Here is a 27,923-nt window from a genome sequence, read left to right on the forward strand (position 1 = left end):
TGAAGGTGACGGGTAAGATGGCTGAGTGTTGAAGCGTTAGGCTGTAGTCCTTTTTACAGAGGTTTAATTCCTCTTCTTATCGGCTCTGTAGTGAAATTCATGTTGAGTTGCAAGCTCATCGATGCGCACTAGGGTGCGTCAGGGTCTTTGTAGGCAGAAGCCAATTGGTTTAGGCATTTAGCTGTTAACTAGAGTTTTGTGGGATCGAAGCCCATCTGTCTAGGGAGGCTTTAGCTTAATTAAAGCGTCTGACTTGCATTCAGAAGATACAGGTTAATATTCTGTAAGTCTTAATGTGCAGAAACTAAGAGGGTTTAACTCTTATTTAAGGCTTTGAAGGCCTTCGGTTTGGGGTGTTATCCTAAGTTTCTAGACAACGGCATGTATTATTGGGGACAGGGGAAGTAAGAGGATTGATAGTGAGGCAAGGACCGCAGTAGGTGTGCTTGGGGCTTTGCTAGTGTATCATTGTTTTATGTGGTTAGAGGAGTTGGGGGGAAGGGTAATTGTTGAGTGGTATGCGAGGCGTAGGTAGAAGAAGAGGCTGAGCAGTGATAGCATGGCAATTGCCATGGCTGCTGGTGTTATTTCCTGTTTAGTTAGTTCTTGGATGATAAGTCACTTTGGTATAAAGCCTGTTAATGGGGGGAGGCCTGCTAGGGATAAAAGTACTAGTATTAGGGTGGCGTTTAGCACTGGGGTTTTTGTTCATGAGGTTGTGATCATGGATAGGTTAAGGGCTTTGATTTTGTTAAGGGCTAGGAATACGGCTGATGTTATGATTGTGTATAGGTAGAAGGTAAGTAAGGCCAATTTGGGGCTGTAAACTAGGATGATGGCGATTCAGCCTAAGTGGGAGATGGACGAGAAGGCTAGGATTTTGCGTGTTTGTGTTTGGTTCAGTCCTATTCAGCCTCCTAGTGCTGTTGAGGCTAGGGCCATGGCGGTGAGTAGAGCTGGGTCGAGGGATTTGGATGTTAGTAGGAGCAGGGTTAGTGGGGGGAATTTTATGAGGGTCGAGAGTAGCAGGGCTGTTATTAGTGGCGATCCTTGTAGTACTTCTGGGAATCAGAAGTGAAATGGCACTAGGCCCAGTTTAATAGCGATTGCTGCTGTCAGTAGTAGACAGGAGGTTGGGTGGTTTATTTGTGTGATGTCTCATTGGCCAGTGACTCAGGCATTGGTTATGCTAGAGAATAGGACCAGGGCGGAAGCAGCTGCTTGGGTTAGGAAGTATTTCGTTGCGGCTTCTACTGCTCGTGGGTGGTGGGATTTGGCAATTAGGGGAATGATGGCTAGTGTGTTGATCTCCAGTCCTGTCCAGGCCAGAACTCAGTGGTTGCTGGAAATTGTGATTGTGGTGCCCAAGATGAGGCTGAAGGTTATGATTGGGGTCGCGTAAGGGTTCATTAGTAGAGGAGGGGGTTAAACCATCATTTTCGGGGTATGGGCCCGATAGCTTGATTAGCTGACTCTACTAGAAAATAATATAAGGGAAGTATGGAGAATTTTGATTTCTCTTGTGTGGGTTCAATTCCTACTTTTCTAAGGTCAACAGGAAATGAGAGGGCTGTTATACCTCTATGTTCACTTTATCATAGTGACCCTTTGTAGTTCAGGCACATTTCCTTATGTAAGGAGGTAGGCCTGCATAGCAGATAGGTATGCTGATGTGTCAGAGGCACAGAGCTAGTGTGAGGGGTAGGAAGTTTTTTCATAGTAGGTGCATTAGTTGGTCATATCGGAATCGTGGGTATGAAGCTCGGACCCATAAGAAACCAGAAGATAGTAGGAGGACTTTTGTGGCTAGGATGACGGGGAATAGTTCTGTGGGTGGCCCTAGGGCGCTTGGGTTTAGGAATATGATGGCTGTAAGTGTATTTATTAGCATAATGTTCGCATATTCAGCTAGGAAGAATAAGGCGAAGGGTCCTGCGGCGTATTCAACGTTAAACCCTGAGACTAGCTCAGATTCGCCCTCTGTGAGGTCAAAAGGAGCTCGGTTTGTCTCTGCTAGGGTGGATACGTATCATATTATTGCTAGGGGTCATGAGGAGAAAATGAAGTACAGAGGCTCCTGTGCGACGGCAAAGGAGCTGAGTGTGTAGCTTCCGCTTAGTATGATTATTGATAGCAGGATTATGGCCAGTGTCACTTCGTATGAAATGGTCTGTGCTACTGCCCGTAGGGCTCCGATTAGTGCGTATTTTGAGTTCGAGGCTCAGCCTGATCATAGGACTGAGTAGACGGCTAGGCTTGACATGGCTATTAGGAAGAGAACTCCGAGGTTTAGATCTGCTAGGGGAAATGGGAGTGGTAGTGGTGCTCAAGTGGTGAGGGCTAGGACAAGGGCTAGTATTGGTATCAGAATGAATAGAAGTGGGGAAGAGGTAGAGGGTCGGATGGGCTCTTTGGTAAATAGTTTCAGTCCGTCCGCAAATGGTTGAAGTAGGCCAAAAGGCCCGACAACATTAGGGCCTTTGCGGGATTGTATGTAGCTTAGGATTTTCCGTTCTACTAGGATTAGGAAGGCTACGGCAATCAGGATTGGGATGATGTATAGGAGGGATATAATGAGGCAGCTTAGTGTTGTTATTTGAATTATGGGTGAAGCTAGGGAGAGGATTTGAACCTCTGGGGAAAGGGCTTAAGCCTTCTGCACTTGCCGGGCTCTGCCACTCTAGCTGGTCCTTTTCTAGGATTGAAAGTGGTGGGGGAAGGCCCTCTTCACGGTTTAGTTGGTTTCACTGCTTAGAGGGGGGGGGCGTGCTTGTGGTATTGGCCCCACTTTCCCGGTCCTTTCGTACTGGGGAGAGTGTGTCATAGATAGAAACCGACCTGGATTGCTCCGGTCTGAACTCAGATCACGTAGGACTGTTAATCGTTGAACAAACGAACCCTTAATAGCGGCTGCACCATTAGGATGTCCTGATCCAACATCGAGGTCGTAAACCCCCCTGTCGATATGGGCTCTTGAGGGGGATTGCGCTGTTATCCCTGGGGTAGCTTGGTCCATTAATCAATTATATTGGGTCTGGTCACTGTTAGCACTTTGAGGGGTAGCTCTAGGTAAAGAGGTATGGTCTTGTTTTTGGAGGATTTGTTCTCCTCCAAGGTCGCCCCAACCGAAAAATATCGACCAGGCTCTGCGATGGTAGTGGCCCCAGTGGGGTTGATTGAGGATTCGCGGTGGTCGTTGATTTTTAAGTTCCACAGGGTCTTCTCGTCTTATGTTCACATCCCCGCTTTTGCACGGGGAGATCAATTTCACTGATTATCTGTGAGAGACAGTTAAGACCTCGTTTAGCCATTCATACAAGTCTCGATTTATGGGACAATTGATTGCGCTACCTTTGCACGGTTAGGATACCGCGGCCGTTAAACCTAAGTCACCGGGCAGGCATCACCTTCAATACTTGTTTAATTTGCTGAAGGCTATGTTTTTGGTAAACAGTCGGGCCTTATTAATTTGCCGAGTTCCTTTCACAGATTTTAATCGCTCTTATAGGCGCTCCTGAGTCGGGTTAACAGGGTTAGTTAATACGTGGTCTTGTAGGGGTTTTTGTATCTGTCTAGGTCTGTTAATAATGTTTCTATGTAAGCTTGCGCCGTTAGAGGGGTGTGGCCCTGAGTTACTTATTTTAGCATTAATTCTCCTATATTCATAGGTTGACCTGTTTGTGATAAGGGAATCATCTTATTTTGGTATTTTTAGGTGGTGGAGCTTTGACGCACTCTTTTTTGATGGCTGCTTTAGGGCCCACGGTAGGATCAGTAGTAAGAATTATCCGCTAGTCGAGGTTGTGTCCTTTTTTAATGGAGCTGTCCCTCCATTAAATAGCTCTTAATCATCTCATTAGGGTTCAGGATGTCCGGTAGGGAGGATTAAGGGGGAACTTAGATTCGTTTCACAGGTAACCAGCTATCACCCAGCTCGGTTGGCTTTTCACCTCTACTGACAAGTCATCCCACTCTTTTGCAACAGAGACGGGTTCGCTCTCTTTAACTGCTTGAAAGTAGCTCGCTTGGGTTTCGGGGGGGCAAACTTTAGTTCACTTTGCTTGGTTGTTCTCGCTAAACCATGATGCAAAAGGTACAAGGGTTGATCTTTGCTGTCTGTCGCTTTGATTGTTTCACTGCTATTTCATCTTTCCCTTACGGTACTGGGGTCTCTATCGCGTCTAAGTGTCTTTTCTATCGCCTATACTAAGACTGTAAAATGCTTTAGTTTAATTAGTTTAGTAAATTCTTTAGTTTTGGTGTACTATTTGTGTGGTTGAGCTAGAGGGGGGGCTTCAAGACGATCCGGTCTAGTAGATATCTTTCAGGTGTAAGCTGAGTGCTTTGGTGTTATAGCTACGTCTTGATATTCTAAGTACACCTTCCGGTACACTTACCTTGTTACGACTTACCTCATCTTCAGCGTATTTATGGTATTAGTTATGTGGGATGTGGCTTTTGAGGAGGGTGACGGGCGGTATGTACGTGCCCCAGGGCCGGCTTAAAGTAGGCTCTATTGTCCCACTTTACTGCTAAATCCGCCTTCCAGAAGTGGTTTCACGCTTCTTTCCGTGTGCCCTATGAATGGGGAATGTAGCCCATTTCTTCCACTCCATAGGCTATACCTTGACCTGTCTTATTAGCGGGGTGCTATTGTGTCCACTGTTGTGCTCTCATTCGAGGTGGGCTGGCGACGGCGGTATGTAGGCTGTGTTGGCAAGGGGTGGTTGGGTTAATCGGGGATTATCGATTGTAGAACAGGCTCCTCTAGGTGGGTTTGGGGCACCGCCAAGTCCTTAGAGTTTTAAGCGTTTGTGCTCGTAGTTCTCTGGCGGATACTTCGGTAAAGTAAGTATCAAGATTTAGGGCCAGGCATAGTGGGGTATCTAATCCCAGTTTGGGCCCTGGCTTTCGTGGGTTTAAATCAGTCGTTAGTTCCTAAGATCATCTTAATGGTGTGTTTAGGTGCATCTTGGGCTTATGACAGCTCAGTTGCATTTTGATCTTAGTTAGCTAGGATAGGCATTTTACCACTCTTTACGCCGTGTCAATAGGACGGTTGATTTGGGTTTCTTGTATGACCGCGGTGGCTGGCACAAGATTTACCAACCCTTGAAGTTAGGCTGTTGCTATAACTAAGTCAAGTTTGCACTCATTGCTTAATGTTAATTACTGCTGAATACCCGTGGGGGCGTGGCTTAGCGAGGCGTCTTGGGCTACTACTTGGGTGTGCCTGATACCCGCTCCTCAAGGCCTGTATGGGGGTAGGTGGTCGAGGGCGTTTACACTGGGGCGCGGATACTTGCATGTATATATTTAGCAAAAACCAACCGTAAGGTTAGGACTAAGTCTTTTGTCCGCAGGCATGTTTTATGCCATCTTGGCAACTTCAGTGCCATGCTTTGTGTTAAGCTATGTGGACGGGGGTGTGGTTAGCTGATAGTTGAGTGGTGAGTGAGAGTGAAGTATATGAAATTATTGCTTGTGTTTACTATTTTTAGTACTGGAGTTTCTCTAATAAGTTTAAGTTATTTTGTATGTGTTTGTGTGTATATATACATCGTTCCGATGATGTCATGGAAGGGATGATTAATGGAGTTTTAGAGGTAGTTTGCTGGGATTGGGCGATGAAGGTTTATGCTACATGGTGGTTAGCGAAAGTTTACTGGTTTAGTTTGTGAAGCGCAGGGGTTGCGCTTAATGATTTGTTGTTTTGTGCTATGTCCAACGAGCATTCATCCAATAGCCCCATTTAACCCGGAGGGTGGAGGTAACATTAACTGAATGTGGTCAAAGTGCATCAGTGTCAGGATGATTCCCCATATACGCCAACCGTCTCATCGAGGGACCCTTGAAATATAGGATAGGCCGTGAGGCAGGTGTGTCCAGGCTTAGATTGTGGGACCCCCGAGATCACTGGGAATAGCCACCTGTGAGGTAACCCCGGAAAAAATAAGAGGAACCAGAGGCGCCAAAAAGCTGGAACATGCCGCGATTACGCATTGAGAAGGTGAAAGTACTCACAGATGCCACTTTGAAGGGCAAGGAGGGGTGAGTGAACCCAATGGATGGCCCTGACCGAGGAACCAGAGGCGCAAAAATGTGAGGAGGGCGAGGGGTTTAGGGGGAACGTATGGGCCTGAAGCTAGTCATACCGGACATTATGTGCAACGGGTTGCTGATTTCACGTGAGGAGTACGATTAATAAATCCGTCTGATACGAACTGCATGAGATATGTGGTGGAGAGTTGTTGTTGGAGCATGTCCTGTGAGCATTCATTAAAATGGGGTCTTGTTATGCGCTTGAGTGGAGTTGTATTGGGTGTTGTGGGGTATGGTCCTAGAACATTCATGCCGGGTGGTTTGGTAGGAGTGTGTTTAAGGGTTTAATGGCCGTGTACATGTATGGGTTTAGCACCTGCTTATAAGATAGTCCGTATATAATGTATATTACTGGTACTATAGTATGTATGTATATGGGGTATATAAATTTATGCACGAATATGCATAACCAAATACCCCCGCCTCGGGGGGGGAGGGGGGGGGGGTTAAGCATAATGGCATAGATGGGGTAGAATTATTGGGGGCTTGCGGTTAGTTCCTGTAGTTGAGAACAATGGCGGCTTTTCGAGCCGCAGGCCTCGGGTAGTGTCCGGGCAGGAATAATGACTTATTTTATGTTTTTTTTAGGGATTTGCTTTGCGGTGGGTGTTTTGGGTGTGGCGTCGAATCCTTCGCCGTATTATGGGGTTGTTGGTTTGGTGTTAGCGTCTGTGGCGGGGTGCGGGTGGTTGCTGGGCCTTGGGGTTTCGTTCGTGGCTTTAGTGCTGTTTATGGTGTATTTGGGGGGTATGCTGGTGGTGTTTGTTTATTCAGTAGCTTTAGCAGCGGAGCCTTTCCCTGGGGCTTGGGGGGATTGACGGGTGATTGGATGTGCAGTAGCGTTTGTGGCAATTGTTTTTGGGGGGTTGGTGTTTGGGGGGTTTATGGGGGCTTGGAAGTTCGGGGTTTCTACTGTGAATAATGTTGGGGTGTTTGTTGTTCGGTCGGATTTTAGTGGAGTTTCCATGTTTTATTCACATGGGGCAGGGATGTTTTTAGTGGCGGGTTGGGGGCTGTTGTTGACTTTGTTTGTTGTATTGGAGCTTGTGCGGGGGTTGTCGCGGGGTGCTATTCGGGCGGTTTAGGGGTTAGGGTCAGAGAATAGTTTATTGAAAATGCCAGCTTTGGGAGCTGGAGATAAAGGTTTGAGTCCTTTTTTTCTGAGTTTGGGGTACTCTAAGAAGTGGTAAGTCTTCAATCTTTGGTTTACAAGACCAATGTTTTTATAAACTATTAGAGTATTTAGCAGTTGAGTATTTTGTTTTCTAGGGCGCTTGCGGCGGGGAGGAGAAATAGGAGGATAGTGAAGTAGGCGATTGAAGCGAGTTGGCCGATGATGATGAATGGGTGTTCGACGGGTTGGCTTCCTACTCATGTTAGGACGAGGAGGTCGGCGACTAGTACTCAGAATAGGAGCTGGGAGAGTGGTCGGAATGTTATTGCTCGTTGTTTTGATTTGTGCAGGAATGGGATTAGGAATAGGATCAGTACGGAGGCGGCCAGTGCTAATACGCCTCCTAGTTTATTTGGGATTGAACGTAGGATGGCGTAGGCGAATAGGAAGTATCATTCTGGCTTGATGTGTGGTGGGGTTACTAGCGGGTTTGCTGGGGTGAAGTTTTCTGGGTCTCCCAGGAGGTTAACCGCTCATGCTTCTTTCTTATGAGACGTTAGTAAACCAATTACATAGCCTTGTCAAGACTAAATCACAGGTAAAAATCCTGTACATCTCATGTGGCCAACCACTCCCAACTAGGATTCCAAGACGCCTCATCACCCATCATAGAAGAACTCGTTGAATTCCACGACCACGCCCTAATCGTTGCCCTAGCTATCTGCAGCCTAGTTCTCTACCTTTTAGCCCACATACTAACAGAAAAACTCTCGTCCAATGCTGTAGACGCCCAAGAAGTAGAGCTGATCTGGACAATCCTACCTGCTATCGTCCTGGTACTCCTCGCCCTCCCATCCCTACAAATCCTCTACATAATGGACGAAATCGACGAACCAGACCTCACCCTAAAAGCCATCGGCCACCAATGATACTGAAGCTACGAATACACAGACTTCAAAGACCTATCATTCGACTCCTACATAGTGCCCACCCCAGACTTACCCAACGGCCACTTCCGACTGCTAGAAGTTGACCACCGCGTAGTTATCCCAATAGAATCCCCCATCCGCGTAATCATTACTGCAGGAGACGTACTCCACTCCTGAGCAGTCCCAACGCTCGGAGTTAAAACAGACGCAATCCCAGGCCGACTAAACCAAACTTCATTCATTACCACCCGGCCTGGGATTTTTTACGGACAATGCTCAGAAATTTGCGGGGCTAATCACAGCTACATACCCATTGTAGTAGAATCAACCCCACTCCCACATTTCGAGGCCTGATCGTCCCTTCTATCATCATCCTAATCATTAAGAAGCTATGCAACAGCACTAGCCTTTTAAGCTAGCCAAAGAGGGACTTCCCCCTCCTTAATGATATGCCACAGCTTAACCCCGCACCATGATTTTCAATCATAATTATAACCTGATTAACCCTAGCACTCCTCATCCAACCAAAACTACTAGCCTTCACCACAACCAAACCCCATCAAATAAGACCTCCCTCACTACCAAACCCACACCATGATCCTGACCATGAACCTAAGCTTCTTTGACCAATTTTCCAGCCCCAATCTATTTGGCATCCCCTTAATCCTACTATCCCTACTCTTCCCAGCCCTACTATTCCCGTCCCCAAACAACCGATGAATCAACAACCGCCTTTCTACTATCCAAACATGACTCCTTCACCTAATCACAAAACAACTAATAGTCCCACTCAACAAAAATGGCCACAAATGAGCCATAATATTTACATCCCTAATAATCATACTTCTTACAATCAACCTTCTAGGCCTCCTTCCATATACATTCACCCCAACCACCCAACTATCTATGAACATAGCCCTAGCCTTCCCACTATGGCTCGCCACACTACTAACAGGCATGTTTAACCATGTACGTGCCCCAGGGCCGGCTTAAAGTAGGCTCTATTGTCCCACTTTACTGCTAAATCCGCCTTCCAGAAGTGGTTTCACGCTTCTTTCCGTGTGCCCTATGAATAGGGAATGTAGCCCATTTCTTCCACTCCATAGGCTATACCTTGACCTGTCTTATTAGCGGGGTGCTATTGTGTCCACTGTTGTGCTCTCATTCGAGGTGGGCTGGCGACGGCGGTATGTAGGCTGTGTTGGCAAGGGGTGGTTGGGTTAATCGGGGATTATCGATTGTAGAACAGGCTCCTCTAGGTGGGTTTGGGGCACCGCCAAGTCCTTAGAGTTTTAAGCGTTTGTGCTCGTAGTTCTCTGGCGGATACTTCGGTAAAGTAAGTATCAAGATTTAGGGCCAGGCATAGTGGGGTATCTAATCCCAGTTTGGGCCCTGGCTTTCGTGGGTTTAAATCAGTCGTTAGTTCCTAAGATCATCTTAATGGTGTGTTTAGGTGCATCTTGGGCTTATGACAGCTTAGTTGCATTTTGATCTTAGTTAGCTAGGATAGGCATTTTACCACTCTTTACGCCGTGTCAATAGGACGGTTGATTTGGGTTTCTTGTATGACCGCGGTGGCTGGCACAAGATTTACCAACCCTTGAAGTTAGGCTGTTGCTATAACTAAGTCAAGTTTGCACTCATTGCTTAATGTTAATTACTGCTGAATACCCGTGGGGGCGTGGCTTAGCGAGGCGTCTTGGGCTACTACTTGGGTGTGCCTGATACCCGCTCCTCAAGGCCTGTATGGGGGTAGGTGGTCGAGGGCGTTTACACTGGGGCGCGGATACTTGCATGTATATATTTAGCAAAAACCAACCGTAAGGTTAGGACTAAGTCTTTTGTCCGCAGGCATGTTTTATGCCATCTTGGCAACTTCAGTGCCATGCTTTGTGTTAAGCTATGTGGACGGGGGTGTGGTTAGCTGATAGTTGAGTGGTGAGTGAGAGTGAAGTATATGAAATTATTGCTTGTGTTTACTATTTTTAGTACTGGAGTTTCTCTAAGTCCTAGGACTAGGAGGAAATGGTGTTTCATAGTGTGTAGGCGTCGGGATAGTCCGAGTATCGTCGGGGTATTCCTGCTAGGCCTAGGAAGTGCTGGGGGAAGAACGTTAGGTTTACTCCTGTAAATATTACCCCGAAGTGGGCTTTTGCTCATGTTTGGTGTAGGGTAAACCCAGTGAGTAGTGGGAATCAGTGAGTAAATCCTGCTAGAATGGCAAAGACGGCGCCTATGGATAGGACGTAGTGGAAGTGGGCAACTACGTAGTACGTGTCGTGCAGGGCGATGTCTAGGGAAGAGTTTGCAAGAACGATTCCTGTTAATCCTCCGATGGTAAATAGGAAGATAAATCCTAGAGCTCATAGTATTGGGGGGGGTCTCATTTGATTGTTCCTCCGTGCAGGGTGGCTAGTCAGCTAAATACTTTGATTCCGGTAGGGATGGCAATGATTATAGTGGCTGATGTAAAGTAGGCTCGGGTATCAACGTCTATTCCTACTGTAAACATGTGGTGAGCTCAGACGATGAATCCTAGGAAGCCGATGGATAGTATGGCTCAGACTATTCCCATGTAGCCGAAGGGCTCCTTTTTGCCTGAGTAGTACGTGACTACGTGTGAGATGATTCCGAACCCCGGTAGGATCAGAATATAGACTTCTGGGTGTCCGAAGAATCAGAATAGGTGTTGGTACAGGATTGGGTCTCCTCCTCCAGCGGGGTCGAAGAATGTGGTGTTTAGGTTTCGATCAGTTAGTAATATTGTAATACCGGCGGCGAGTACGGGGAGTGATAGAAGGAGTAGGATGGCGGTAATTAGTACGGATCAGACAAATAGTGGGGTTTGGTATTGTGAGAGTGCGGGGGGTTTTATGTTGATGGCTGTGGTGATAAAGTTGATGGCCCCAAGGATGGAGGAGATACCGGCTAAGTGGAGTGAGAAGATAGCCAGGTCTACTGAAGCTCCGGCGTGGGCAAGGTCACCTGCTAGGGGAGGGTAGACAGTTCAGCCTGTGCCGGCGCCAGCTTCTACAGTGGATGAGGCTAGTAGGAGGAGGAATGATGGGGGGAGGAGTCAAAAGCTTATGTTGTTTATTCGCGGGAATGCTATGTCGGGGGCACCGATTATGAGGGGGACTAATCAGTTGCCGAATCCTCCGATCATGATGGGTATGACTATAAAGAAGCTTATTACAAAGGCGTGAGCGGTAACGATTACATTGTAAATTTGGTCGTCGCCTAGGAGAGTTCCTGGTTGTCCTAGTTCTGCGCGGATTAATAGGCTGAGTGCGGTGCCGACTATTCCTGCTCATGCCCCGAAGATGAGGTACAGGGTGCCAATATCCTTATGGTTAGTGGAAAATAGTCATCGGTTGATGAAGGTGACGGGTAAGATGGCTGAGTGTTGAAGCGTTAGGCTGTAGTCCTTTTTACAGAGGTTTAATTCCTCTTCTTATCGGCTCTGTAGTGAAATTCATGTTGAGTTGCAAGCTCATCGATGCGCACTAGGGTGCGTCAGGGTCTTTGTAGGCAGAAGCCAATTGGTTTAGGCATTTAGCTGTTAACTAGAGTTTTGTGGGATCGAAGCCCATCTGTCTAGGGAGGCTTTAGCTTAATTAAAGCGTCTGACTTGCATTCAGAAGATACAGGTTAATATTCTGTAAGTCTTAATGTGCAGAAACTAAGAGGGTTTAACTCTTATTTAAGGCTTTGAAGGCCTTCGGTTTGGGGTGTTATCCTAAGTTTCTAGACAATGGCATGTATTATTGGGGACAGGGGAAGTAAGAGGATTGATAGTGAGGCAAGGACCGCAGTAGGTGTGCTTGGGGCTTTGCTAGTGTATCATTGTTTTATGTGGTTAGAGGAGTTGGGGGGAAGGGTAATTGTTGAGTGGTATGCGAGGCGTAGGTAGAAGAAGAGGCTGAGCAGTGATAGCATGGCAATTGCCATGGCTGCTGGTGTTATTTCCTGTTTAGTTAGTTCTTGGATGATAAGTCACTTTGGTATAAAGCCTGTTAATGGGGGGAGGCCTGCTAGGGATAAAAGTACTAGTATTAGGGTGGCGTTTAGCACTGGGGTTTTTGTTCATGAGGTTGTGATCATGGATAGGTTAAGGGCTTTGATTTTGTTAAGGGCTAGGAATACGGCTGATGTTATCATTGTGTATAGGTAGAAGGTAAGTAAGGCCAATTTGGGGCTGTAAACTAGGATGATGGCGATTCAGCCTAAGTGGGAGATGGACGAGAAGGCTAGGATTTTGCGTGTTTGTGTTTGGTTCAGTCCTATTCAGCCTCCTAGTGCTGTTGAGGCTAGGGCCATGGCGGTGAGTAGAGCTGGGTCGAGGGATTTGGATGTTAGTAGGAGCAGGGTTAGTGGGGGGAATTTTATGAGGGTCGAGAGTAGCAGGGCTGTTATTAGTGGCGATCCTTGTAGTACTTCTGGGAATCAGAAGTGAAATGGCACTAGGCCCAGTTTAATAGCGATTGCTGCTGTCAGTAGTAGACAGGAGGTTGGGTGGTTTATTTGTGTGATGTCTCATTGGCCGGTGACTCAGGCATTGGTTATGCTAGAGAATAGGACCAGGGCGGAAGCAGCTGCTTGGGTTAGGAAGTATTTCGTTGCGGCTTCTACTGCTCGTGGGTGGTGGGATTTGGCAATTAGGGGAATGATGGCTAGTGCGTTGATCTCCAGTCCTGTCCAGGCCAGAACTCAGTGGTTGCTGGAAATTGTGATTGTGGTGCCCAAGATGAGGCTGAAGGTTATGATTGGGGTCGCGTAAGGGTTCATTAGTAGAGGAGGGGGTTAAACCATCATTTTCGGGGTATGGGCCCGATAGCTTGATTAGCTGACTCTACTAGAAAATAATATAAGGGAAGTATGGAGAATTTTGATTTCTCTTGTGTGGGTTCAATTCCTACTTTTCTAAGGTCAACAGGAAATGAGAGGGCTGTTATACCTCTATGTTCACTTTATCATAGTGACCCTTTGTAGTTCAGGCACATTTCCTTATGTAAGGAGGTAGGCCTGCATAGCAGATAGGTATGCTGATGTGTCAGAGGCACAGAGCTAGTGTGAGGGGTAGGAAGTTTTTTCATAGTAGGTGCATTAGTTGGTCATATCGGAATCGTGGGTATGAAGCTCGGACCCATAAGAAACCAGAAGATAGTAGGAGGACTTTTGTGGCTAGGATGACGGGGAATAGTTCTGTGGGTGGCCCTAGGGCGCTTGGGTTTAGGAATATGATGGCTGTAAGTGTATTTATTAGCATAATGTTCGCATATTCAGCTAGGAAGAATAAGGCGAAGGGTCCTGCGGCGTATTCAACGTTAAACCCTGAGACTAGCTCAGATTCACCCTCTGTGAGGTCAAAAGGAGCTCGGTTTGTCTCTGCTAGGGTGGATACGTATCATATTATTGCTAGGGGTCATGAGGAGAAAATGAAGTATAGAGGCTCCTGTGCGACGGCAAAGGAGCTGAGTGTGTAGCTTCCGCTTAGTATGATTATTGATAGCAGGATTATGGCCAGTGTCACTTCGTATGAAATGGTCTGTGCTACTGCCCGTAGGGCTCCGATTAGTGCGTATTTTGAGTTCGAGGCTCAGCCTGATCATAGGACTGAGTAGACGGCTAGGCTTGACATGGCTATTAGGAAGAGAACTCCGAGGTTTAGATCTGCTAGGGGAAATGGGAGTGGTAGTGGTGCTCAAGTGGTGAGGGCTAGGACAAGGGCTAGTATTGGTATCAGAATGAATAGAAGTGGGGAAGAGGTAGAGGGTCGGATGGGCTCTTTGGTAAATAGTTTCAGTCCGTCCGCAAATGGTTGAAGTAGGCCAAAAGGCCCGACAACGTTAGGGCCTTTGCGGGATTGTATGTAGCTTAGGATTTTCCGTTCTACTAGGGTGAGGAAGGCTACGGCAATCAGGATTGGGATGATGTATAGGAGGGATATAATGAGGCAGCTTAGTGTTGTTATTTGAATCATGGGTGAAGCTAGGGAGAGGATTTGAACCTCTGGGGAAAGGGCTTAAGCCTTCTGCACTTGCCGGGCTCTGCCACTCTAGCTGGTCCTTTTCTAGGATTGAAAGTGGTGGGGGAAGGCCCTCTTCACGGTTTAGTTGGTTTCACTGCTTAGAGGGGGGGGGCGTGCTTGTGGTATTGGCCCCACTTTCCCGGTCCTTTCGTACTGGGGAGAGTGTGTCATAGATAGAAACCGACCTGGATTGCTCCGGTCTGAACTCAGATCACGTAGGACTGTTAATCGTTGAACAAACGAACCCTTAATAGCGGCTGCACCATTAGGATGTCCTGATCCAACATCGAGGTCGTAAACCCCCCTGTCGATATGGGCTCTTGAGGGGGATTGCGCTGTTATCCCTGGGGTAGCTTGGTCCATTAATCAATTATATTGGGTCTGGTCACTGTTAGCACTTTGAGGGGTAGCTCTAGGTAAAGAGGTATGGTCTTGTTTTTGGAGGATTTGTTCTCCTCCAAGGTCGCCCCAACCGAAAAATATCGACCAGGCTCTGCGATGGTAGTGGCCCCAGTGGGGTTGATTGAGGATTCGCGGTGGTCGTTGATTTTTAAGTTCCACAGGGTCTTCTCGTCTTATGTTCACATCCCCGCTTTTGCACGGGGAGATCAATTTCACTGATTATCTGTGAGAGACAGTTAAGACCTCGTTTAGCCATTCATACAAGTCTCGATTTATGGGACAATTGATTGCGCTACCTTTGCACGGTTAGGATACCGCGGCCGTTAAACCTAAGTCACCGGGCAGGCATCACCTTCAATACTTGTTTAATTTGCTGAAGGCTATGTTTTTGGTAAACAGTCGGGCCTTATTAATTTGCCGAGTTCCTTTCACAGATTTTAATCGCTCTTATAGGCGCTCCTGAGTCGGGTTAACAGGGTTAGTTAATACGTGGTCTTGTAGGGGTTTTTGTATCTGTCTAGGTCTGTTAATAATGTTTCTATGTAAGCTTGCGCCGTTAGAGGGGTGTGGCCCTGTACATGAGGGGCCTAGGATGATTCCTAGGATTGTTATGAGGATGGCAGCGGTTTTGGTGATAAGGGGTATGGTTATTGGGGGGGTTTTGGTTGGTGTGATGAAAGAGGTAATGATTATTCCTGCTGTAATGCTGCCTAGGGCGAGTCGGGTTAGGGGGGCGGTGATTAGTGGGTTGTTTTCGTTTATTGATACTATTGGGGGGATTCGGGTTTGTCCAGCTTGGACTAGGATGGTTATGCGGATGCTGTAGGTTGCGGTGAATGCTGTGGCTATAAGGGTTAGGAGTAGGGCTCAAGTATTTAGGTATGATGTGTTTAAGCTTTCGATGATGAGGTCTTTTGAGTAGAATCCGGCTAGGAATGGGGTTCCTATCAGCGCCAGGTTTCCGATGGTTAGGCAGGAAGTAGTGACTGGGAGTATTTTCTGTAGGCCTCCTATCTTTCGGATATCTTGTTCTCCGTTTAGGTTGTGGATGATAGACCCTGAGCATAGGAATAGTATGGCTTTAAAGAAGGCATGGGTTGAGATGTGTAGGAAGGCTAGTTGTGGGAGGTTTAGTCCGATAGTGACTATTATTAGTCCTAGTTGGCTGGATTAGTTGAGAAAGCAATGATTTTTTTGATGTCATTTTGGGTTAGGGCGCATGTGGCAGCGAATAGGGTTGATAGAGCACCTAGGCATAGGCAGGCAGTTAGGGCTGTCTGGTTGGTGGCTAGCAGGGGGTGCATGCGGATGAGCAGGAAGATTCCGGCTACTACTATGGTACTGGAGTGCAGTAGGGCTGATACTGGGGTGGGGCCTTCTATTGCTGCGGGCAGTCATGGGTGGAGTCCAAATTGGGCGGATTTTCCTGCGGCTGCGAGGATTAATCCTATGAGGGGGAGGATTGGGGTTTGGTGGGGGTGTACGGCTTGTTGGATCTCTCAGGTGTTGAATGTTGAAGCTAGTCATGCTATGCTCAGGATCAGTCCGATGTCTCCGATTCGGTTGTAGATTACGGCTCGTAGGGCGGCGGTGTTGGCATCTGCTCGGCCTTGTCATCAGCCGATGAGAAGGAAGGACATGATTCGTACTCCTTCCCAGCCTACGAATAGGAGGAATATGTTGTTTGCGGTTGTTAGGAGGAGTATGGCGACTAGGAATGTCAGTAGGTAGGTGAAAAATTTTGTTACGTATGGCTCTGAGGCCATGTATCATATGGCGAATTGTAGGATTGATCATGTTACAAATAGGGCGATTGGAAGAAATGTTATTGAGTATTGGTCTATTTTTAGGCTCAGGGGGATTTTAAAGTTTATAATGAATTTTCACTCCCAGTGGCAGGTGACAGATTCTACTCCCGAGTAGATGAATGCGGTTGTAGGGGCTAGGCTAATTAGGAATGCGGTTTTAACAGCGCGGGTGGTGGCTTGTGGGGTGTTTTTAAAGTTTTTAAATAGAAATGGCAGGATGATTGGGGTTAGGAGGATTGTCAGCGTGAGTAGTGTGAGGGAGTTGATTAGTAGTGTGGGGTTCACTCCTTTTACTTGGATTTGCACCAAGATGGGTGGTTCCTAAGACCAGTGGATTGCTGTTATCCTTTAAAAGTAAGGGGGCTGAGGTTTTAGGCTCAGATGTAAGAGTTAGCAGCTCTTGTTGGTTAAACCCTCCCCTCGGCAGGTAAGAAGGTTTGAACTTCTATTCTTAGAATCACAGTCTAATGTTTGGTTTAAACTATACTTGCATGAGGGGATTCCGGAGATCAGTTCGGGTTTGAGGATTAGGAGGAATATTGGGATAATGTGGAGTGTTATGAGCAGGTGTTCTCGCGTGGTTGAGTTTTGCATAGATGTGATGTGGGAGGGGATTGAGCCTCGTTGGGTCATTAGTAGTATGAATAAGGTGTAGGAGGCGGTTAGTAGGGTTGCGATTCCTGTTAGGATGATCGTGAAGGCAGATCAGTTGAATAAGGTGATTATAATGGTTAGCTCTGCTATGAGGTTTGTTGTTGGGGGTAAGGCTATGTTTGTTAGATTGGCCAGCAATCATCAGGTAGCTATGAGTGGTAGGAGAGGTTGTAGGCCTCGTGTGAGTAGTAGAATTCGGCTGTGCGTACGTTCATAGTTTGTGTTGGCTAGGCAGAATAGTATGGAGGAAGTTAGTCCATGGGAAATTATTAGGATCATTGCCCCTGAGAATGATCAGTGGGTTTGGATTATTCCTGCGGCGATAACTAGGCCTATGTGGCTAACGGATGAATAAGCGATTAGTGATTTTAGGTCTGTCTGTCGTAGGCAGATTGAGCTAGTCATTAGGGCGCCTCATAGGGCCAGGGTTAGGAAGGGGTAGTGCAGGAGGTTGGACAGTGGGCCCATAAATAGAGTGACTCGTATAATTCCGTATCCTCCTAGCTTTAGTAGTAGGGCGGCGAGGAGTATTGAGCCTGCGATGGGTGCTTCTACGTGGGCTTTTGGCAGTCAGAGGTGTAGGCCGTATAGTGGGGCTTTTACTATGAATGCTATGAGCAGTGCTAGACCTGATAGTATTCCTGTCCATGAGGTGGATAGGGTTGGGTGGGTTAGTTGTAGGGTTGGCAGGTGCAGGGTGCCAATTTTCACGTATAGGTGTATGATTGTGATTAGCAGGGGTAGAGAGCTTACTGGCGTGTAGAATAGCAGGTAGATGCCAGCGCTTAGGCGTTCTGGTTGGTTCCCCCATCGGGTGATTAAGATTAGGGTGGGAATGAGGGTTGCTTCAAATGAGATGTAAAATAGTGCTAGTTCTGTGGTGGAAAAGGCTAGTAGGATGAATGGCTGGACTGCGACTAAGGTTGAGATAAAGATTCGTTTGCGTTGTAGGGGTTCTTGTTGCAGGTGGTTTTGGCTTGCTATGATTATGAGTGGGAGTAGTCAGCAGGATAGTACTAGGAGGGGGGATGAGATTTGGTCAATTCCTGTTCAGTTGGATAAAAATTTGTAGGGGTAGTAGGTTGGGATTAATCACTGTAGGCTTAGGGCAGCGATTAGGAGGCTGTATAAGGTGGTGTTAGTCCATAGAAATTTTGGTGGAGACAGCAGGGCTGTTGGAAGAAGTATGATTGTGGGTAGGATGATTTTTAGCATTGCAGGAGGTTTAGGTTGTGTAGATGGTCGGAGCCATGTGTGCGGGTGGAGGCTACTAGGATGGCCAGGCCTGTGCCCGCCTCACACGCTGAGAAGGTTAGCATGAGAATTGGTACCATGGTGAATGAGGAGACTTGGTTTTCGATGGATCATATTGATAGGCCTACGAATATCGATAATATTATGCTTTCAAGGCATAGTAGGGCGGATACTAGGTGGGTTCGGTGGAAGGCTAGTCCTAGTCCGCTGAAAATGAAGGCTGAGTAGAAGCTTAAATGTAGGGGCGACATAAGAAAGTTACAGGGTTGGCTGTAATCTGCTGGGTCGAAACCAGCTATCTTTTTGGTTAGACTAACTTTCTGTTATTCTGCTCATTCTAGGCCCCCCTTGAATTCACTCGTAGGCCAGTCCGAGTGTTAGGAGAAGGAGGATCACTACAGTTCAGGTGAGGGTCATTAGGGGGGATTGGAGTTGGACGGCTCATGGCAGGGGGAGTAGGAGGGCGATTTCTAGGTCGAATAGGACGAACAGGATGGCTACTGAGGAAGAATCGGACTGAGAATGGTAATCGAGCAGATCCAAGTGGGTCGAATCCACATTCGTACGGTGAGAGTTTCTCTGAGTCGGGGTTTATTTGGGCGAGTCAGAAGTTTAATGCGGTTAGGGCGGCGCTTAGGATTGATGATAGGGCGAATATGAACATGAGTGCGTTCATTGCTCTCCTCTGGGTTTATACCAGATTCTAGAGATTGGAAGTCAATTGTAATTAATATACTAGAAGAGCAAGATCCTCATCAGTAGATGGTTATGTAGAGGAATAGTCAGATGACGTCTACGAAGTGTCAGTATCAGGCTGCTGCCTCGAATCCGAAGTGGTGGTCTGATGTAAAGTGGAACTTGATCAGTCGGAAGAGGCAGACGGTCAGGAAGGTGGATCCGATGATTACGTGGAGTCCGTGGAATCCAGTGGCAACGAAGAAGGTAGATCCGTAGACGCTATCGGCGATTGAGAATGGGGCTTCGTGGTATTCTATTGCTTGTAGGGCTGTGAAGTAGAATCCCAGGAGGATCGTTAGGGTTAGGGCGTGGATGGCGTGTTTTCGGTTTCCTTCTGTGATGCTGTGATGGGCTCACGTTACGGTAACGCCTGAGGCTAGTAGGATGGCTGTGTTTAGTAGGGGGACTTCTATCGGGTTGAGTGGTTTAATTCCTGTTGGGGGTCATTGGCCTCCTAGTTCTGGGGTTGGGGCCAGGCTCGAGTGGAAGAACGCTCAGAAGAACCCTAAGAAGAAGAATGCTTCGGATGTGATGAAAAGGATTATGCCGTATCGTAGGCCTTTTTGGACTGTGGGAGTGTGATGGCCTTGGAAGGTGCTTTCTCGTACAATGTCTCGTCATCATTGAAGTATTACTAGGAGTATTGAGATGAGGCCTAGGGTTAGTAGTATGGATGAGTTGTAGTGGAATCACATGATTAATCCTGAGGTTGTGAGTAGGGCGGCGGCTGCCCCGAAGATTGGTCAAGGGCTTGGGTCAACTATGTGGTATGAGTGTGCTTGGTGTGCCATTAGATGTTTTCTTGTAAGTATAGGCTTAGAAGGAGCACGAAGACGTAGGCCTGGATTATGGCTACTGCTACTTCTAGGATGGTTAGGAGTAGTAGGATGATTATTGTTAGGATGGATACTGCAGGAAGGGTGGGTATTAATGCAATGGAGGCTGTAGAGACGAGTTGGATGAGTAAGTGTCCTGCTGTAAGGTTGGCTGTAAGGCGGACTCCGAGGGCTAGGGGGCGGATTAGTAGGCTGGTTGTTTCGATCAGGATTAGTGCGGGGATTAGGGGTGTAGGGGTACCTTCGGGTAATAGGTGGGCTAAAGAGGCTGATGGTTGGTTTCGTAGGCCTGTTAGTAGTGTGGCGATCCATAGTGGGAAGGCTAGGGCTATGTTCATAGATAGTTGGGTGGTTGGGGTGAATGTATATGGAAGGAGGCCTAGAAGGTTGATTGTAAGAAGTATGATTATTAGGGATGTAAATATTATGGCTCATTTGTGGCCATTTTTGTTGAGTGGGACTATTAGTTGTTTTGTGATTAGGTGAAGGAGTCATGTTTGGATAGTAGAAAGGCGGTTGTTGATTCATCGGTTGTTTGGGGACGGGAATAGTAGGGCTGGGAAGAGTAGGGATAGTAGGATTAAGGGGATGCCGAATAGATTGGGGCTGGAAAATTGGTCAAAGAAGCTTAGGTTCATGGTCAGGATCATGGTGTGGGTTTGGTAGTGAAGGAGGTCTTATTTGATGGGGGGTTGGTTGTGGTGTAATTTCCCATGGACTAACTTCCTCCATACTATTCTGCCTAGCCAACACAAACTATGAACGTACGCACAGCCGAATTCTACTACTCACACGAGGCCTACAACCTCTCCTACCACTCATAGCTACCTGATGATTGCTGGCCAATCTAACAAACATAGCCTTACCCCCAACAACAAACCTCATAGCAGAGCTAACCATTATAATCACCTTATTCAACTGATCTGCCTTCACGATCATCCTAACAGGAATCGCAACCCTACTAACCGCCTCCTACACCTTATTCATACTACTAATGACCCAACGAGGCTCAATCCCCTCCCACATCACATCTATGCAAAACTCAACCACGCGAGAACACCTGCTCATAACACTCCACATTATCCCAATATTCCTCCTAATCCTCAAACCCGAACTGATCTCCGGAATCCCCTCATGCAAGTATAGTTTAAACCAAACATTAGACTGTGATTCTAAGAATAGAAGTTCAAACCTTCTTACCTGCCGAGGGGAGGGTTTAACCAACAAGAGCTGCTAACTCTTACATCTGAGCCTAAAACCTCAGCCCCCTTACTTTTAAAGGATAACAGCAATCCACTGGTCTTAGGAACCACCCATCTTGGTGCAAATCCAAGTAAAAGGAGTGAACCCCACACTACTAATCAACTCCCTCACACTACTCACGCTGACAATCCTCCTAACCCCAATCATCCTGCCATTTCTATTTAAAAACTTTAAAAACACCCCACAAGCCACCACCCGCGCTGTTAAAACCGCATTCCTAATTAGCCTAGCCCCTACAACCGCATTCATCTACTCGGGAGTAGAATCTGTCACCTGCCACTGGGAGTGAAAATTCATTATAAACTTTAAAATCCCCCTGAGCCTAAAAATAGACCAATACTCAATAACATTTCTTCCAATCGCCCTATTTGTAACATGATCAATCCTACAATTCGCCATATGATACATGGCCTCAGAGCCATACGTAACAAAATTTTTCACCTACCTACTGACATTCCTAGTCGCCATACTCCTCCTAACAACCGCAAACAACATATTCCTCCTATTCGTAGGCTGGGAAGGAGTACGAATCATGTCCTTCCTTCTCATCGGCTGATGACAAGGCCGAGCAGATGCCAACACCGCCGCCCTACGAGCCGTAATCTACAACCGAATCGGAGACATCGGACTGATCCTGAGCATAGCATGACTAGCTTCAACATTCAACACCTGAGAGATCCAACAAGCCGTACACCCCCACCAAACCCCAATCCTCCCCCTCATAGGATTAATCCTCGCAGCCGCAGGAAAATCCGCCCAATTTGGACTCCACCCATGACTGCCCGCAGCAATAGAAGGCCCCACCCCAGTATCAGCCCTACTGCACTCCAGTACCATAGTAGTAGCCGGAATCTTCCTGCTCATCCGCATGCACCCCCTGCTAGCCACCAACCAGACAGCCCTAACTGCCTGCCTATGCCTAGGTGCTCTATCAACCCTATTCGCTGCCACATGCGCCCTAACCCAAAATGACATCAAAAAAATCATTGCTTTCTCAACATCCAGCCAACTAGGACTAATAATAGTCACTATCGGACTAAACCTCCCACAACTAGCCTTCCTACACATCTCAACCCATGCCTTCTTTAAAGCCATACTATTCCTATGCTCAGGGTCTATCATCCACAACCTAAACGGAGAACAAGATATCCGAAAGATAGGAGGCCTACAGAAAATACTCCCAGTCACTACTTCCTGCCTAACCATCGGAAACCTGGCGCTGATAGGAACCCCATTCCTAGCCGGATTCTACTCAAAAGACCTCATCATCGAAAGCTTAAACACATCATACCTAAATACTTGAGCCCTACTCCTAACCCTTATAGCCACAGCATTCACCGCAACCTACAGCATCCGCATAACCATCCTAGTCCAAGCTGGACAAACCCGAATCCCCCCAATAGTATCAATAAACGAAAACAACCCACTAATCACCGCCCCCCTAACCCGACTCGCCCTAGGCAGCATTACAGCAGGAATAATCATTACCTCTTTCATCACACCAACCAAAACCCCCCCAATAACCATACCCCTTATCACCAAAACTGCTGCCATCCTCATAACAATCCTAGGAATCATCCTAGCCCTAGAACTATCGAACATAACACACACCCTCACTCACTTCAAACCAAACCCCCTCATAAAATTCTCCTCTGCATTAGGGTGCTTCAACCCCCTAGTACACCGATTCTTCTCCAAAAACCTACTAGAAAAGGGACAAAACATTGCCCTACACTTGATCGACCTCTCCTGACTCAAAAAAATAGGGCCAGAGGGCCTTGCTGAACTACAAGTAGCCGCAAGCAAAGCCGCAACCTCAATACACACAGGGCTAATTAAGGCCTACCTAGGATCCTTCGCCCTCTCCATCCTGGTAATAATCCTAATAACACACAGACTCACTAATGGCCCCTAACATCCGCAAATCCCATCCCCTACTAAAAATAATCAACAACTCCCTAATCGACCTACCCGCCCCCTCCAACATCTCTGCCTGATGAAACTTCGGCTCCCTTCTAGCCATCTGCTTAGCCACACAAATCCTAACAGGCCTGCTACTAGCCATACACTACACCGCAGACACTTCACTCGCCTTCTCCTCAGTAGCTCACACATGCCGAGACGTCCAGTACGGATGGCTCATCCGCAACCTCCACGCCAACGGTGCTTCGCTCTTCTTTATCTGCATCTACTTACACATCGGACGAGGCCTCTACTACGGCTCCTACCTATACAAAGAAACCTGAAACACAGGAGTAATCCTCCTACTCACCCTAATAGCAACTGCCTTCGTAGGGTATGTCCTACCATGAGGACAAATGTCATTCTGAGGGGCCACCGTAATCACCAACCTATTCTCAGCCATCCCGTACATTGGGCAAACTCTAGTAGAATGAGCCTGAGGAGGATTCTCAGTAGACAATCCAACCTTAACCCGATTCTTCGCCATCCACTTCCTACTGCCCTTCCTAATTGCAGGAATCACCCTAGTCCACCTAACCTTCCTACACGAATCAGGCTCAAATAACCCACTAGGAATCGTATCAGACTGCGACAAAATCCCATTCCACCCATACTTCTCCATTAAAGACAGCTTAGGGCTTACCCTAATAATCACCCCTCTAATAGCACTAGCCCTATTTTCACCGAACCTCCTGGTTCTTGGAATCCTAGTTGGGAGTGGTTGGCCACATGAGATGTACAGGATTTTTACCTGTGATTTAGTCTTGACAAGGCTATGTAATTGGTTTACTAACGTCTCATAAGAAAGAAGCATGAGCGGTTAATGCAGTTGGCTTGAAACCCATCCCCAGTGGTGCCAGTGCACTCTCTGAACTCACTGAAGTGCATCCCCAGTGGTGCCAGTGCACTCTCTGCACTCACTGCACTGCATCCCCAGTGGTGCCAGTGCGCTCTCTGGAGTCACAGCACTGCATCCCCAGTGGTGCCAGTGCACTCGCTGGACTCACTGCAGTGCATCCCCAGTGGTGCCAGTGCACTCTCTGGACTCACTACACTGAAGCCCCAGTGGTGCCAGTGCAGTCTCTGGACTCACTGCACTGCATCACCAGTGGTGCCAGTGCACTCTCTGCACTCACTGCACTGCATCCCCAGTATTGCCAGTGCACTCTCTGGACTCACTGCAGTGCATCCCCAGTGGTGCCAGTGCACTCTCTGGACTCACTGCACTGCTTCCCCAGTGGTGCCAGTGCACTCTTTCGAGTCACTGCAGTGCATCCCCAGTGGTGCCAGTGCACTCTCTGGACTCACTGCAGTGCATCCCCAGTGGTGCCAGTGCACTCTCTGGACTCACTGCAGTGCATCCCCAGTGGTGCCAGTGCGCTCTCTGGAGTAACAGCACTGCATCCGCAGTGGTGCCAGTGCAATCTCTGGACTCACTGCACTGCATCCCCAGTGGTGCCAGTGCGCTCTCTGGACACACTGCAGTGCATTCTCAGTGGTGCCAGTGCACTCTCTGGACTCACTGCACTGCATCCCCAGTGGTGCCAGTGCACTCTCTGGACTCACTGCACTGCTTCCCCAGTGGTGCCAGTGCACTCTTTCGAGTCACTGCAGTGCATCCCCAGTGGTGCCAGTGCACTCTCTGGACTCACTGCAGTGCATCCCCAGTGGTGCCAGTGCACTCTCTGGACTCACTGCAGTGCATCCCCAGTGGTGCCAGTGCGCTCTCTGGAGTAACAGCACTGCATCCCCAGTGGTGCCAGTGCAATCTCTGGACTCACTGCACTGCATCCCCAGTGGTGCCAGTGCGCTCTCTGGACACACTGCAGTGCATTCTCAGTGGTGCCAGTGCACTCTCTGGACTCACTGCACTGCATCCCCAGTGGTGCCAGTGCACTCTCTGGACTCACTGAACTGCATCCGCAGTGGTGCCAGTGCAATCTCTGGACTCACTGCACTGCATCGCCAGTGCACTCTCTGGACTCACTGCAGGGCATCCCCGGTGGAGCCAGTGTACTCTCAGGACTCACTGCACTGCATCCCCAGTGCTGCCAGTGCACTCTCTTGAGTCACTGCACTGCATCCCCTGTGGTGCAAGAGCACTCTCTGGACTCACAGCAGTGCATCACCAGTGGTGCCAGTGCACTCTCTGGACTCACTGCACTGCATCCCCAGTGGTGCCAGTGCACTCTCTGGACTCACTGCACTGCATCCCCAGTGGTGCTAGTGCACTGTGTGGACTCACTGTACTGCATCCCCAGTGGTGCCAGTGCACTCACTGGACTCACTGCAGTGCATCCCCAGTGGTGCCAGTGCACTCTCTGGACTCACTGCACTGCATCCCCAGTAGTGACAGTGCACTCTCTGGACTCACTGCAGTGCATCTCCAGTGGTGCCAGTGCACTCTCTGGACTCACTGCACTGCATCCCCAGTGGTGCCAGTGCACTCTCTGGACTCACTGCACTGCATCCCCAGTGGTGCCAGTGCACTCACTGGATTCACTGCACTGCATCCCCAGTGGTGCCAGTGCACGCTCTGGACTCACTGCACTGCATCCCCAGTGGTGCCAGTGCACTCTGTGGACTCACTGTACTGCATCCCCAGTGGTGACAGTGCACTCTCTGGACTCACTGCAGTGCACCCCCAGTGGTGCCAGTGCACTCTCTGGACTCACTGCAGTGCATCCCCACTGGTGCCTGTGCACTCTCTGCACTCACTGCACTGCATCCCCATTGGTGCCAGTGCAGTCTCTGGAGTAACTGCAGTGCATCCCCACTGGTGCCAAGCACTCTCTGGACTCACTGCAGTGCATCCCCAGTGGTGCCACTGCACTCTCTGGACTCACTGCAGTGCATCCCCAGTGGTGCCAGTGCACTCTCTGGACTCATTGAAGTGCATTCTCAGTGGTGCCAGTGCACTCTCTGGACTCACTGCAGGGCATCCCCAGTGGTGCCAGTACACTCACTGGACTCACTGCACTGCATCCCCAGTGGTGCCAGTGCACTCTCTGGACTCACTAAACTGCATCCCCAGTGGTGCCACTGCACTCTCTGGACTCACTGCACTGCATCCCCAGTGGTGCCAGTGCACTCTCTGGACTCACTGCAGTGCATCCCCACTGGTGCCAGTGCACTCTCTGGGCTCACTGCAGTGCATCCCCAGTGGTGCCAGTGCACTCTCTGGACTCACTGCACTGCATCCCCAGTGGTGCCACTGCACTCTCTGGACTCACTGAACTGCATCCCCAGTGGTGCCAGTGCACTCTCTGAACTTACTGCACTGCATCCCCAGTGGTGCCAGGGCACTCACTGGACTCACTGCAGTGCATCCCCAGTGGTGCCAGTGCACTCTCTGGAGTCACTGCACTGCATCCCCAGTGGTGCCAGTGCACTCTCTGGACTCACTGCACTGCATCCCCAGTGGTTCCAGCGCACTCTCTGGACTCACTGCACTGCATCCCCAGTAGTGCTAGTGCACTCTGTGGACGCACTGCAGTGCATCCCCAGTGGTGCCAGTGCACTCTCTGGACTCACTGAAGTGCATTCCCAGTGGTGCCAGTGCACTCTCTGGACTCACTTCAGTGCATCCCCAGTGGTGCCAGTAAACTCTCTGGACTCACTGCAGTGCATCCCCAGTGGTGCCAGTGCACTCTCTGGACTCACTGCAGTGCATCCCCAGTGGAGCCAGTGCACTCTCTGGACTCACTGCAGTGCATCCCCAGTGGTGCCATTGCACTCTCTGGACTCACTGCACTGCATCCCCAGTGGTGCCAGTGCACTCTCTGGACTCACTGCACTGCATCCCCAGTGCTGCCAGTGCACTCTCTTGAGTCACTGCACTGCATCCCCTGTGGTGCAAGAGCACTCTCTGGACTCACAGCAGTGCATCCCCAGTGCTGCCAGTGCACTCTCTGGACTCACTGCACTGCATCCCCAGTGGTGCCAGTGCACTCTCTGGACTCACTGCACTGCATCCCCAGTGGTGCTAGTGCACTGTGTGGACTCACTGTACTGCATCCCCAGTGGTGCCAGTGCAATCTCTGGACTCACTGCAGTGCATCCCCAGTGGTGCCAGTGCACTCTCTGGACTCACTGAAGTGCATTCTCAGTGGTGCCAGTGCACTCTCTGGACTCACTGCACTGCATCCCCAGTATTGCCAGTGCACTCTCTGGACTCACTGCAGTGCATCCCCAGTGGTGCCAGTGCACTCTCTGGACTCACTGCACTGCATCCCCAGTAGTGCTAGTGCACTCTGTGGACTCACTGCAGTGCATCCCCAGTGGTGCCAGTGCACTCTCTGGACTCACTGAAGTGCATTCCCAGTGGTGCCAGTGCACTCTCTGGACTCACTTCAGTGCATCCCCAGTGGTGCCAGTACACTCTCTGGACTCACTGCAGTGCATCCCAGTGGTGCCAGTGCACTCTCTGGACTCACTGCAGTGCATCCCCAGTGGAGCCAGTGCACTCTCTGGACTCACTGCAGTGCATCCGCAGTGGTGCCATTGCACTCTCTGGACTCACTGCACTGCATCCCCAGTGGTGCCAGTGCACTCTCTGGACTCACTGCACTGCATCCCCAGTGGTGCTAGTGCACTGTGTGGACTCACTGTACTGCATCCCCAGTGGTGCCAGTGCACTCTCTGGACTCACTGAAGTGCATTCTCAGTGGTGCCAGTGCACTCTCTGGACTCACTGCACTGCATCCCCAGTATTGCCAGTGCACTCTCTGGACTCACTGAAGTGCATCCCCAGTGGTGCCAGTGCACTCTCTGGACTCACTGCACTGCTTCCCCAGTGGTGCCAGTGCACTCTTTCGAGTCACTGCAGTG

The 27,923-nt window shown here is 48.8% G+C and overlaps 1 long non-coding RNA gene and 1 pseudogene across 1 annotated transcript in view; one reads left to right on the forward strand and one right to left on the reverse strand.

Annotated features, from left to right (window-relative positions):
* LOC136790713 (uncharacterized) overlaps positions 1-27,923 on the forward strand; it is a 382,907-nt gene that overhangs the window by 169,456 nt on the left and 185,528 nt on the right. The window lies entirely within an intron of this gene.
* LOC136790708 (cytochrome c oxidase subunit 3-like) lies at positions 19,040-20,552 on the reverse strand (annotated as a pseudogene).

This window comes from Anser cygnoides, chromosome 4 (assembly GCF_040182565.1).
Source record: "Anser cygnoides isolate HZ-2024a breed goose chromosome 4, Taihu_goose_T2T_genome, whole genome shotgun sequence".
NCBI classification, from domain to species: domain Eukaryota; kingdom Metazoa; phylum Chordata; class Aves; order Anseriformes; family Anatidae; genus Anser; species Anser cygnoides.